Here is a 15307-nt window from a genome sequence, read left to right on the forward strand (position 1 = left end):
TTTCTTTGGAGGTGGTGCAGTCCATAATGTGCATCATGTACTTTTTGTCTATTGACGTCACAATTAGTTTTTGCGCTTTTGCATCATTTCTCACCCATTTAGTTTTATCTTCCTCCTTTTCCACACTAGATAGAAGCTTGTCTCCATTTACTATTCCAAACAGATCATAAGCCTTAAATGTTACTACTATTTGAAATTTCCACAACTGATACGTGGTTTCATCTTTGAGCTTTTCTATTAAATTCACCTCTTCTGTCAATGCCATTATTTTTGTTTTTTTTCTTCTTATGTCACTGTCAAATACGTTTTCTTCCTTTTCGAGTTTTATTTCTCTCGTTAAGGTTCTAAAATTTCTTCTTCTAGCTTTACTGCCTCAGTACTTGCGAGTACTCTGGGCCCATAACCTGTTGTGATTTCTGGTTTTTACTTTTACTTCTTTTTATTAGAAAATTGGAAAATTAACTTTTATTAATCATTTATTTATAATTATTATTTTTTTTTTTTACATAGCAACTGTTCCAATATAAAATTAACACTCTTATTAAAATTTCATTTCCATCAACAACTCATTAACAATATCTAGTCATAAATTTGGTTTGCGACGCAGGTCGCTGTACTTTTGGCCAAACAAATAGGGCTCAGCTTTGAGCAAAAACATCGAAATAATTAAATTACATTATTTAAATAAAATTTACGTACTCGACCCCAAAGGTAATTTGTTTCGAGCTTAATTAAGAGTAGCTTTATCAGCGCGAAATATTTATTCCCCGAAAATAATTATTCATATCCATCATATTAATCTACAGATTTAAATTAATAATTCCAATTTTGCCTCCCCCTTAAATTCCATACAAATATGGGCTGCGATAATCGAACCCACTTCCGCTAAAAACTCTAAAAAACAAAACTCCCTCCACTAATCTCCAAATCCCATAAAAAAATTGCACTTTAAGTGGAAACTTCTGCACCAGCTCCCGACAAGCGCTTAATCAGCTTTTCAAAATTAGTTCGTTTAAATTTCCAACTTACTCGCCCCCAAAAAAACTATCCAAGTTTCCAGACACCCCGCATTTTTTCGCATCCGAGCCGTCGGGGCGGAACTGCGCCATAAATGCCTCCGAAACTCCCTCTAATAACCCCATTCATCGCGCATCGATTTTCAAAAAAGCTCAACCACCTAGACGCGACTCGTGCTTTTCCCTTTAATCCTCTAAAAGCCACGCAGATGTAAATCCCAGATGAACACTACCCTAATTGAGTTTTTCATAATGAAATGAATCAAAAGTCCCTATTGTTACAACCTGCAAGTCCCGAGCACGCGAAAATCAAAGGCCCCTTTGCAGCGAAAATAGCATGACGCTTTGAACGGACTTTTTCCTTTATTTCTTTAATTAAAGCGCAGCGCGTTGGGTCTAGTTTATACGGATGACGAACGCTGCATTTTTTTTTTCTGGACGAGGCAACGCTTGTTGACAGTTTTTTGCTGCTCGGGAAAATGCAAAAGGTGGAATTAAATTTGGTAAATTTTCCCGGCGCAAGCTTATCCGGATGAAACGAACACGCCGGTGACGGGGCGAGTTATAACGTTTAATTATTCGAAACATGTAGGAAATTATATTATTTTAGCGATTAATCGCTTAAACCGATCATTCCGCGATTTGGACGCCACTGAAATCGGCCAGAATTAGCAGGTAATCGGGTTTCGATGGTGCGTGCGAACGTTTGAACCGGCAGGAAAAATCCTCATCATAAATGCCGATTGTAATATTTTTCCAACGGTTTCCATTAACATAAGACTACTCGTGTCGCTAGAGGCGACCGCACACACCATAAAAATGCTGTCACGTGATCAAAGGCAGCCACCGCCAGCGCCAGATTTTGCATTAAGCTTTCCGAACACGTTACACGTACATTATCTACAAACACCTATAATCAAACACCTGTCATCAGCAGGAAATTGCATTTTCGCACATTAATATAGATCGACCAACATAAATAAATAACCGGCGTAAAATTGCCAAAACGTGGCCATTTTTCTTAAAAATTGAATCGCGCTTTAACAATTCAACGCAAAGAGAGAGCGCGGATCTAATTATTTCAGCAAGTGTCAACGTCATGACACGATAAAAAATTAAAACTCCCGTTGACATCCCCTAAAGGTGCCACCACTGATTTTTACGAGCAGACATGACGTACGGTTTAAAATGTCAGCTCGAAACGTGTGGGAGCAGGCAACCAGAAATACACCTAATGCATATTGCAGGGGCGTATTTTCGGCTGTCTAATTACCGCCCGTGTAATTTTTATTTTTGTGTAGCTTGTTCCCGTGGTGTGTAATTGGCGTCCCGATACACCTCCTATACTCCGCAACAAGCTGAAATCTGTCAAAACCAGTCTGCGTCTAGCTAAATCTAATATCCCCCTAGGAACTGTCACTTTACTAAAGGATCCTTGAACCTCAAGCGACGCATCTCGGGAGAAAAGCAACTGGACAAGAATAAAAATCCCACCTCTGCTTTCCTAAATCGAGGAAATTACTTCGAAAGAATTCTTCTTTCAATTTTTAATTGTACGAAATTATCCGGACACGGTGTTCCTTGGGGCGCGTTTTTGAAGCCAACACATCTGAATATTTAATGCAGGCGCTCGCTGCCCCGTTTTCCTGGCAAAAAATATCGCTTTTTCAGCACAACGCCGCGTTAAATTCTTTTATTACGCTTTCGAGGCATTTCTTGGGTCACGACTCATTTTATCTACACGGGAAAAATATAACAAACATGAAGTCGGGCAAGTTTTCCCCGGATAAGAATCGGGATGACAGGCAGAGGCGTTTTTGTTGATTACAGCAAATTTATAATAAAAATGTAAGACGCAAGTTGACAGCACGGATATTCACCAAATCAAAAACGTATTTTGTGTCTAAACCCTACCGACTGCGTCTGTTCAAACTTGAATAGTTATTACCAACTATAACTAAACAACCACAAACTTCCTCTAACCTTAAGTCGTGTATCGCTCCGCAGAGTTTTCTTCTTTTATAGCTGCTCTGCCTTATTACAAAATCAGTTTTTATACACCCCGGGGAAGTTTCATTTTGATGGCGATCGATGTGCTTCTGCTTAATAAAATGTAGAATTGTCTTGACGGAAACAATGTACTTTAATAACTAAATCAAGCACGTATCCCACCGACTGCGCCATGTGTGAACATTATCTCGAGTGAGTTTCGGATACCCACTTTAATGCTTATTATAAAACCAGCTCCGACTAACGTCTTGGAAGTATATGTTAACGTTAAATGGCGTTTCGTTTTAGTGTGTCTTTTTATTTTGCAGCTGTTCTCCCCTTACACAAAATCAGTTTCTTGTAGACTTTAAAGTAGTTTTATTTTGATGGCGATCGATGCGGTCCTGCTGGGTAAGTAGCAGCTGCTTTATTGTCTCGAAATATGAGATTGGCATTTTATTGCTCGGTGGACGCTATTAAAAATTGTTATCTTTAAAGGATCCGATATTTCCTCGGAGATGTGAAACTTAATAGCTAGCCGATCAAGATGCTGGTCAATATTGGCAGGTCAAGCTTGACCGGTTCAAGATGGAGCATTTTTATTTATTTAAGTTTTTTTCCAATTGTTACAGACTTGAGTTAACGGTTCTAAGTATATAGAAATTATAGATTTTAAGACGTGGACGTGACCTAGACACTCGACTTAAGATTTACGACGCACGTATAATTTGTCTGCGCAAACTTTCCTCTTTAAAATATGACCTCCAACGTTTTCTACATCCAGTTCAGCAACCCCTAAACCCATATTTCACCCCGAACGCAATACTTCTTTATCAAGCAAAAATGATATTTTGTCTTTGAGTGAAAGCCGTGTGAGTCTCCTTTCTCCCCTTGACACCCTAGCGACAGGGATGAAATATGCGGCGCCAATATATTTATCTCGACGAAACCCTTGCTAAATTCTGGATTGCTCGTAGAACGGGACAAACGCGTATTTATACGACAAACCACCTCCTGTTCGGATTATCCTGAAATATGAGCCGAATAAACTGTCCCGCCAAGAAAAATTACACATCTACGAAATAATAGTAGCAATCCGGAGCGCTTTTATTTCCACTTGGATCCTTTCATTAGACAAGACGTGGAGTTTTTTTATTGAGGAAGACATAAACGAACCAATGGTAAAGAAAACAAAACCTACTGGCTTCATGGAAAGCGAGCTCGTTTTTGTCGTGGCGTAGTGGTAATTAATGAATTAATTTTTGAGCTGCCGCCACCGGAACGAGCGACAGTCGATCTAAAAATAACCGTCGCGTTTTTATTTCCACTTGGATCCTTTCATTAGACAAGACATGGAGTTTTTATTGAGCAAAAACATACACGGACCGATGGTAAAGAAAACAACCCGGGGCAAAAAACTCGGCTTTACGCCCCGTTATCATGTCTCAAACATTTATACACAAATCCAATACGGGGAAATAGCGCAGACGTGAAGGGGAATAAGATAGAGTCCGGCGGGGACAAAAAAGGGACAGCAAGGTGCGTGTGCTTTGAGGGTTGACGGCAAAAAGGAGAATGACCGAAAATGTCATGTAAATTAGCCGAAAGTGATTAATTTTTCGTGTTTACTAAATTGATGCAACAGGATTAAATATATTGATCCGGGACGGACCGGAAGGTTAATGTAAATTTACGATAAGCTTGTTTACACTTCAGCAAACGAGTTTTTAATTAAGTCATCTTTAAAAGTTTGGAATTGGTAATACAAGAACAAGATGTCGAAATTAGAGAGATGGCGAAAGTTAATAAAGTATCTCTTGTAAGTTTTAATTTCGTCGAATCGATTTTTTGGTCTTTGATGAAACCAGGGGCTTGTTATTAGCAAAAAGCTTCTTTTTGAACGAGACATGACACAGGTAATTACAAAAAGGTATTATAACGCTGGGCGACGTAGCGGGGCTGAGTAATTAATATTTTTTGCGTATTAGTAACCCGATACGCTTTACGGTTTCAGGACATGCCAAGAACACAACTTAATAAATATCACTCGCGTCCTTTTAACAATTCGTTTGTTGTACATACATGTATGAGGCTTGAACGAATACGGAGATAGAATAGTCAACGCGGATGCTGGTCCCGTTTCATTCTCGAACAAATTTAACACAAATTCTCGTGTTAAGTACTTTTAGATTAGAAGGATTTTTTCTTAAACTTGATAGCCATTAGTTCAGCGATAAAGACCGTTAATTTCCGCTCGATTTGTCGACCGGCTGAACCAGATAAAAAAAAATCGCTGTATTCGGAATTACATCCAACTAATAAATAACGAAGCTCGAGTAGCGAACTTCGTCCCTGTATCATTAAGCGTTTTTTCCAGGACGCCGTGCCAATTTTAACGGGAACCGTGCCCGTTACCTGGAAACGTGTCGCGAAAATGATTGCCTCCCCCTCGGATCGCTCCGCTCCACTTGAAAATTGAAATAACTAGCGCAAAGCGTCTTTATCGTAAGTTGAGCTTTTGTTCCGCGTTCGGCGTCCCACTTTTAATTTATCATCAAACCGTGGAAAAAACTCGAATATAATCTTCTTTACGTAGGCTCGAGCGCGTTCGCTCCCGAAAAGAGACACCTTAATCCGGAAAGGGCGCTCCCAGCGCACGTCTCGAGTACGACTCCATGAAAAACTGCTTGTTTGCCAGAAAAGCGTCTCCAATTTCCCGCTAATTTATCACTTCCGGCTCTGTCCAATCGGATTATGCGACTCATAAATCCACTCGGTACGTAAACACAAAGGGCGCTAATTAAAAATTTTAATTATGAGCGATCGGATTGTCGGCGGGGACGTGCGAGTCGGAGAATCAATTTTCCGGAGGAAAGTGGTGTCGTGGACGAGAGTAGCAAATTGCGTTCTTTACGCTGCTATGTTTCTTATAATAATGCCATAAAGCCCCATTATTCGAATATAAAGCAGGAAGTTAGAGCAAACTAGTGGTGTTCGTTGCAAACAAGGAAATAAGAAGGTAACGAGAAGTTTATTAAAGGTTGCATACAAGCAGTCTAATGGAAAGAAAAATCGTTTCTTTGCAACTTTCAAATTGGTTGCATTCTAGGCAAAATTAAATCGCGTAACACAAAACAATTTATCTAAAAAAAAACGTGAAACCTTTTTATGTTAAAAAGGGAGCAACAATTCCTCAACTTTCGTTCCACGCTTTCGATTTATCACGTTTTCCCATAACTCTCGCCCCCCGGCGGTCGATGACAAAATGGTGGATGCGCCGGGCCAAATTAGTTTTGATATAGAAGACCTAATGTGTGTGGGGCGGAAAGAATACTCGACGGAGTGACAGCAGAAAAGATGATGCTTTCTCGCAGCAAACAGGGCGCGAAGAGGGACTGACACTGGAACCTCGTCGCTGATGGTGGCAAAGACCGATAAAAGGGGTATCGGATTACCGCCTGTTTACAGAGAGCTTGAGCAGATATCGGGAAAAAATCATCTCGACGAATATTGCACGTCGACTCCGTCGGGCGACAATTAAGAGAGAAGTGTTCTCGGCGGCGAGATATTGTTAGACGGAGGTTGAAGTTGAGCTCGCTTCTTCTGAAATTTGTCTTAAAAATAGGGCTGTGATAAAATAAGTGACGGAGTGTAGAAAAATGGTGAAAATAATTTCATCCACGTAATCTATGAAAATGAACAGCGAAAGTAGTGAAAGTGCCAGAAAAATCGGCGATTCCAACTCTTCTACTTGAAAAATCTGAAAGCCAATATGAGCACGCGAACGATGAATTTAAGAAACGGCGCAAAGAAAAAAGAATCGATGGTTTTGGAGAATATTGTTCTAGCATATTTCGGGGTCAAACCTAAAGGAATGAAATCACCGACACCGCAGTCGATTTTCTACGTGCACACCGAAGAAAACATCGATATTGTCAAGTTGGAATTTCGTCTCAAGAAAAACTCTGCTGGACAAGAATACACCGAAAAAAATTTTGCACGAAATGAAGTTAAGATATTTTATACCTTGTTTGTTTTTAGTTAAGACCTGAAAAAACAATACGTGTTGCTGTATGTCTGGATGTAAACGACTTTCCTTTCGCGTTTATGTAAAATATTATTATGAACAAAATTGAAAATTGGATTGAAAATGGAATTTTACCTGAGGTGATGTGAAGGTGTCGGTTGTTTTAGAACGAGTATATTTTAAAGTATACCGTAAATAAGCACAGATTCGTGAGTCTAAAAAAATTTCCAGTATGAATAAATCAACGTCCTGCGAAAATTTACCCGTTTTTAAAAAATCACGAATTTTATGTTTGCACAAAAATGGTGGATGCGCCGGGATAATAAATAACGTTATTAAATATTTGATTTTGCAGAAAATTGTACGTTGCGCGTCTTGACCTTTCTCCACCAGAATTAAGCACGTTATCAAATTTGAATCCGTACTGACAATAAAAACACGACGTTAAACTCACCCCCCAGCATCGCGAGTTCAGCCGTTTATCTAACAAAAAGAAAAACGCTCTCCCCGGCACTGCATAGTTAGACCGAGTTTGAAGTTCATTCTGGCGAAGAAATATCCGAAGGGGATTTTCAACGGGAGGCCGTTGACCGTCAGCGATAAATGTGTAAAGAGTTGGAAATTTTGAGAAATGCGGGGAATTATAAAACGCGATTGAGGCGGCAGTTTGGTTTTGTGGAAGCGTCGACGTTTGCATATTTTAAAAAGGAAGTCAGCGACTCATTGTTAGCAGATCGTGAAAGAATCATGCAGGAAGGGACTCTTGAAGTGGAGTGGCGATGGAGACGTCAAACATAGGGTTCTTTGTGCGAAGGGCGTCTTGCAAGTGGAGGGATGATTTTTTAGAATAAGCTCAATTAAGCAACGTTTTGACTTAGACGATATTTGACAACTCCCACTGTTGCCCTGAAACCTGTTATCTTTCACACATTCCAAATCCCTCAAATTCATAAGAACCACCCTCGTCTGCGCGAACATTTGTCGGCGATTCGCTTTTATCTGCAATAAAATAAATCTCAAGAACATCTTGTGTTTATCCATAATAACACAGCGAAACTCACCCTCAATCTACTTTGATAAAAACGCCTCAACAACCCCGACACCAAATCGTCCACATGTCGCGCAATTTTAATCCATATCGTCACCCCAACATCATTAGCTAGATTTTAATATAACGGCAACTTTTATTGCCCCGCCGCCCTAAATAACCCTCATAAAACAACAGGCTTTTTGCTCCGCACACCAACCCTGATTGAGTCTAAATAATGTATTTTTTGGAAATTAGATCCCTCTGTAGTACGATTAAAAAAAGATTTGAGGCAGCCAGAAATATTGTAACCCGATTTCGCAATGAGTTTTTTTCATTAAAAATTATAATACATTACAGGCTGTGCCACGAAAACGAGACAGTTTTTTTAATCACGCCAATGAGTACAGCCTGCCAGGATTTATCATTTTCTGAGATGTGTGTCTTGAATTTCGTAGGGATGCAGCAATAGAGAGGGGTTAAAATATCTCGCGCACCAGTCCGTTATTGGAATCCCTCGGGCTTGTAAAATATAACCTTGCGCAAATCCTCGTAAAATTGTAATATTAAAAATGTCATTTAGCTGATGCAGAATGTGAAGTATGGGAATAACTAGAGAGGCTATTTCTAAATTTCAATGATGGAAATGAAATTAGCCTGTAGTGGGGCCATCAGGCTAATTTATTACCCCGAGTTTAAATTGGAATTGTTGCATATAGCGACCGAACCAGGTTAAGGTTTTATTTATTTTGGTTTGATTTGATGTTTGATTTTTTGGTTGTAAAGGTTAAACAATCCAGAACGTCAAACGTTAAAAGACAATGTAAAGGAATTTGAGACAAAAACAGGTTCATTAAGAGCGATTTATATTCTACGGCTGAAATTTTTTGTAGAGATTAAAAACCGAGAGACATTAGGAGACAGTGTAAAAGAATTTAAAAGGAAAAGTTCGTTAAAAGCGGTTTATATTCTAAAAGCAATCAATTTTAAATACGTAATTCTTGACAGCTTTTTATACAAACAAGTATGTGTTCGACAAAACGTGGAGATCCGTTAAAAATCCAATATCTATCTTGGCGTAATTTCCCCATTAAAAGTTATATCGGAAGTTAAAAATCTCTTCCGACGATATCTGCTACAAGTCGTCGAAGTTGCGCTATCTAATCAAACCCCGTTTGGCTTCCTACAAACGTAAAAACCCTCCGCATGCAAAGAAAACAAACTCACGAATCGACGACAATTTTCCGCGCTACAGCCCCGCCCCCCGTTTTCATCTTCAGGCTTTTCAGCACGACATAATGCCCCAACTTGTGAGCTACACCTTTTAATTTTGATGAAATCTTTCCAACAAAGCCATAACCATTTCAGATATTACTCTCCGAACAAGCTCAACTCGGCCGAATCGCGCTTTTATAAAGACTTCCATAACAAGGCACGCTCCAATATTTCCAATATTCGAATCCCATAAGATTTTATGACGACTTTCCTTTATTACGCCCTCTTCATTCCGACATTATTATTAATAAGCGTCTCCATAACCCGATTTACACTTCGGAGTGGATCAAACGCGTAGTTCGTAACGCGCCCTCGTACGGGAGCTTTATCTGTATCTCTTTGTTTCTCGCTGCGTATTAATAATTGACTCGTTTGTGTGTGGCAGTAATAAAGCTGCTATTAGTCGTTGCGACAGGATTTACAAAATGGACCTCGTGTTCTCCGAGCAGGAGCAGGCTCATGATCGGCTGTTTTAAGCGTCTGTAGCGAAGATTACGGGAAATTTATGAGGAATGGGATCTAACAATAAACTTTAATAAAACAGGGGGATACGGGGATTATGCTTGATGCGATTTATATTCGCAGATGGATTGTAGTTGGAGGGGCTATAGATCAGGGCTGGCACGTTTATCTGGGCTTTTGTGCGGAGGTGCTTGACCAGGTGCGGATAACAGTGAGTTATGAGCGGAGGCGGAGTAATGATAAAAATAATCGCGAGAAAAGGGAAACAGACGCTTTAATATGGGTGTCAAGACAGAAAAATCAGATTCTCAGACACGAAAATGACGATAAAATCTTAAAATAACTTCTTGAAACAGAACCGCAAAAAATCGCTACTAAGGAACAAAAACGATATTCAAATGCAAATATTTTTATAGTAATTTTAATCGAGAACTCGAACGATTTAACTCGAAACAGTACAAAAAAGTTTAAGATTTATATATTTGACCTGCTTTTATACGGTAGCCAGGGTAACTCCCTCAGGTGATCGAATTTTTTATTCATCCTATGATAATTTCGAGCTTTATTTAATGACTAGGAATAATTCTAAAGCTACCTCTTTTGCTTTGTTTTCAGCACTGATTCCGAGTAAATTACGTCATTACGACGCACGCACCTTTTCCGCTGCCGCTCGTCTAATTTGAGGTTCTTTGACATTGGAATACAATTTTCAAGCGAAAAAAATCTTTGTGTAAACTCGTGTGTAATTTATTTTTTAAACAAGGAGCAGATTGATTTTTTTTGTTGACTCGAGAGGGAAATCTCTGTCTGTCTTGCTCAACGTTTCAATCCATAACTTAGCCCGGTTAAACACAGATCAAAATAGAAAAATAACCGTGTACTGGACGTACCTAGATCATTATCACATTACAACCCTTTTCTCTTTCGCCAAAATTAGAGTGACGCGACTAAAAATCCAAATCCTTTACGAACTATTTGGCGCTTAAAATTCATAGCCGCCTCCATCGCCGCCTCGCTCGCACGTAAAATATGTCGAGTCGGCACAAAGCGGCCAAAATAAAAATATGGACACAGAGTTTGAGTTCGTGTCGAGTGGAAGTGAGCGAATCGGCGCGAACAACCGGCTTGCGGTTATTTTGCATTGCAAACACAACCGTCGAACGAATCTCTCCACGCCAGATTTTCCCCGAGAACTTCCACACACGTAGGGGCAGAAAGGGCGACGAAATTCATCGAGACGGATGAAAAATGCGCACGATTTATCCGCTATGGAAGGACAAAATAAGTAAACGCCTCGCGTGGGATTTAATGAATAAATTAATATTTTTCGGCGAAGGCGACCCGTAAATATTTATGTTGGTCTTGCGCCGATATTATGTAAATGTTGGAATTTTCGGATCTCCAATTTACGAAAAATTAAATTTAAACTTTCACCTCGACTTGTACGGCGAGGAGATCGACTCGTCCAACTTTGTAATTATTCATCCCCGCTTCGCGTGCTCTTCGGGATATTTAATTTTACATCGAGCAACTTCCTAAATAATATAAATATCTTTAATTTAATAGCGAGGAATCGCATCAAGTATGCATGTTACGAAAATACAGCTCCTTTTGAAGTCGTGAAATATTTAAGGGGTTCGGGAGTTTTATACCCCTTTGCTCATTACACCGGAATTTCGGACAAATTTACTCGCGAGGGCGCGAGGTAGCTCAAGACGTACGTCTTATTTAAGCACGCCCGTTTGATGTTTAAATTCCTTAAGAATAAACAATGATGCGGAGTTTGTAGACTTTACAAAGGCGTTTGACCGAATAGATCACGACGTCCGGCAATCGTTACAATTTCCGGAGTCGGGGGACCGTTCTGGATCTCCTATTATTTTGAGTATTCATAAACGATTCAACTAAATCGCTACAATATTTTAAGCTTCAAGGGCGACATCTGTGAATTAAGCTTTGTTTATTTAATTTACTCGCCACCTTTTTTATTCCTGAAAATTTTTAACAGCAGCCGCGTCAAATTCTTCCGGGTTTATAAATTTTCACTAGAATTCCGGAAAGTCGGTTTCCTGGCTGTATGCACATGTTCCCTCTTTATTTATTGAAGAACACATCGCTGCAACGAATTAGCGTCTGTTCTCCGTCCTGAAGCTCAACTATTTACGATGTTGTGTACGAAAATAAAAACAAAAACTTAAAGTGCACCTGCCGGAAAGTTCGTTTTTCGCTATTTTGTGACAACAAAAAATATACGACATTATATACAAACATAAAGGGCTAAATTTTAACACTATAATGAGTTTTGTTGTTGACCACAATTTAATTAATAAATCGCTCCCTTCCGCCGGTTGTAATGCCCGAGTTTCGTTCCAGATTCTCCCGAAATTATGTATGCAACGTGTTATATTATTGCAGCTGTTTCAATAACCGTTCGGCAAAATATCTGTCAACAACAATTGTGTTATGGATTGTAATTATGGAAATTGCATGTAATCGCACTTTATATTTAGACTGCATTAAAATAACCGTCATTTAATCAACGAAACGTGGATGCCGCGTATTGGTTCATGCAAATGCCGGATAACTCTAAAATTTAATTAAATGGATTAAATGCTTAAGATGAATTTGTCCCGTTTTCCAAAAGTAAATATGTGTGCGCAAATGTTAAATTATTATTTCAGTCCACAATGCTTCTGATAGTATGGATTATTTATTTTCCGTTATGGTGAATTTCGAGTGCTCTTGCTAATTTATAACAGTGCATTAAGATTTCTTTGTTAATTAAAGAAACAGAGAGAAACGAAGTAGAATCTCGTAATCCTGAAATAAAATTCTACAGAAATAAATCTTTGTTGGACAAAAATAATAAATTAAATTTTTACAAAAAATGGTGGAGGCGCCGGGACAACAAATTATTTTAACTCAGTTCAATTCCACAGTTTTGAAACAATCGTGCAGCTAGATATCTATATAATTAATTAAAAGGCTTAACAACTTATGTTTAAATTATTATTTTAATTCATACTGCTTTTGACACTTGGATTAGAGTATAATTTCGTGTGACACATCTCTGTGGTTCATGTTCCTGCCTCCGAAATCGAACGCTTTTCCCACCTACACGTCATCTGGCGTACAGTTATATTTCCACGTCCCTGTTTGATTTAGATTTCCATCTGCTCTCCAATTATCGCAGCTATGACAGCTTGATCTACGGCGGCAAGAAAATGATAATTTTAGCATAACCTTATTAACGCGCACGTTATTCTACCTACGCCATAACTCAGCAATCCCCGCAACCGTCATCGCCCGACTTTACCAACATATGGTCACGTGATTTATGACTACTGCGGTTTCAGCATCATCTTGTTGAAACTGCCTTACTAAAGGGTAAACAATCAATACCGCCCATTCCGGCGGAACATAAATATCGCTCAAAACTTTTAATCCAAACATGAACATCGACATGAACCGTTTCAACATTTCGCCGAAAAACGCGACGGCTTATTCATCCGCAAAATCCGGCCCGGCTCTAATTGCAATCAATCCTCCCCATTTGGGTAGATAATCTTTAAAATTTAAAAGCCCAAAGCCGCCCCAATAAAGCGCGGCCACCCCTTTTCGAGCCGATGCAGTCGATAAATTTCACGAATATAAAGGGAACTTTCGCGGCAAGTTGATCACAGCAGATGGGAGACGCCGGAATTTGATAAAAATCACTGAAATTATTTTCGGGTTGCGATTTTTACCAAAGCAAATTCTGTTAGAGCTTTGTTCTTCGTCGGTGTTCGATAAATCAGCTTCGAGGAGATTGCCCCATCTACATCTGCACTGGCTGTTTAATTACCGCTCCGTTGGCAGCACTTGGAACTTGGTGCTTCCGCCCCCAAGGTGCGATATATTACCGATTACAATCACGATCTATGATGGAGCGAATATTAGCCTTTGATTAAAACCCGCTCTGGTAAAATGCAATTTCGACAAGCAACTTCATAAATTGCCAATGTAGTACAACGGAGACTGTTATTATATAGCAAGTGAAAGGAGAGAACTCCGGAGCAACCATATATTTCATTCCGGAGCTCGATTTCAACGGGAATCCCCGCAAATGCACGCCAGATAAGAAACATACAGAATTCGAGGCGGTTCAGAAATTACATTCAATTAACGGGACATGAAAGGAAAGTTGGAGTTAAGGCTTCGAAATTTATCAATTAATTGGGCTTTGGCGGAAAATGAGGGCGTATTACTTTGTGAGCTTCCGTTCGAACGTGGAAAAATGTCGAAGCTGTATTTACACTTGACAGAAAAAGGGGTGTTAATTTCGAAACATGATATAAATCGTGACGAGAGGTTAACCTCAAGTGGCTGCTGGAGACTAAACCGGGAGTGCAGTTCCACGTTTTGATTAACGATTTATGTTTATCACGAGTAAGAGGAACCTGTGGAATGGAACAAAACCAATCTGCTTCAAACGCTATTAAAGACACCATTTTCCTTAATATAATAACTTCATCCAAGTACCTAACCCAAAATATTTTAATAACGCAACACTAATTACACAAAGCACTTAAACCTCTTGCACTTCATCCCCCGCCTCTCTTCCCGCTCCAATTTTATCGATCATCCACCCATTTTCCTCTCCGCTGCACTCTATCGTACACAGGAACCACCAGTACCATCGCCGCCTCTCGCAGCCATCATGGCTGCATACGAGTGGCACGAGCGTGACCTATGACGATGTCGTTGCCGCCATCGATTTCTTTAAAAATGCAATGCACCTCTAATTACTGGATGCTGGATGAGTGCGCAACCGCACCGGCTCGATCGCTTACCCCAATTTCGGATTCCGCACCGATCGTTGATAATTAAAGGAGAGATGCCCACACATGACACGATTTCGGAGGGTCGCTGTGTTTGCATAACGGGGAGTCCAAACTGACCTTTTTACGATACGGTTTATTTATGTGCGTATCAGAGTACGTTTGATTTGATCGATGGGGGCGAACATGTGCTAAGCGTCACAAGAAAACAAATTTATGAAAAAAGTTGGACGTGTTGACATCTTTGGGGCCGATAAGCGACTCACGCTAGCTTTAACTTTCACGTTCATAGAGGGGCGCTTTCGCATACAAACCGTCCCGGAGCTATATCAATCTCTCGGCTTAGGCAAGGACACGAAAAAATTAACGCAGTTTTCTTAATGGAGACTCAGTTCTTTACTGAATTTTATTTATTTATTTTCTCTGATTGAACAGTCTGATCGTGTTGGCTGATTCATTATGTAAGTATATAGTTTTTTTTTTTTTGCAATGTTAGTTCCAGAAATTTCACCCTGATTCATATTTAATGCTAAACTAATTATATAAATTCGAGTCTGAAGGTACGCCGTTAGAAGCTGTTATGCATTTTCCACATCTGCTGCAGCGCTTAATGAGAAATTCAGAGCTTTTGAATATTTACTGAGTCGGGATGTTCCCTCTGGATAGTCTGTTAAGAGAACTGACACGATGC

The 15307-nt window shown here is 39.6% G+C and overlaps 1 protein-coding gene across 5 annotated transcripts in view; it reads right to left on the minus strand.

Annotated features, from left to right (window-relative positions):
• Nucleotides 1-15307, minus strand: part of LOC135126174 (cell adhesion molecule Dscam1) — a 139749-nt gene that overhangs the window by 87542 nt on the left and 36900 nt on the right. The window lies entirely within an intron of this gene.

This window comes from Zophobas morio, unplaced genomic scaffold (genome assembly GCF_036711695.1).
Source record: "Zophobas morio isolate AGI-343-1 ecotype UQ-CSIRO unplaced genomic scaffold, CSIRO_AGI_Zmor_V1 ptg000010l, whole genome shotgun sequence".
Classification (NCBI taxonomy): Eukaryota; Metazoa; Arthropoda; class Insecta; order Coleoptera; family Tenebrionidae; genus Zophobas; species Zophobas morio.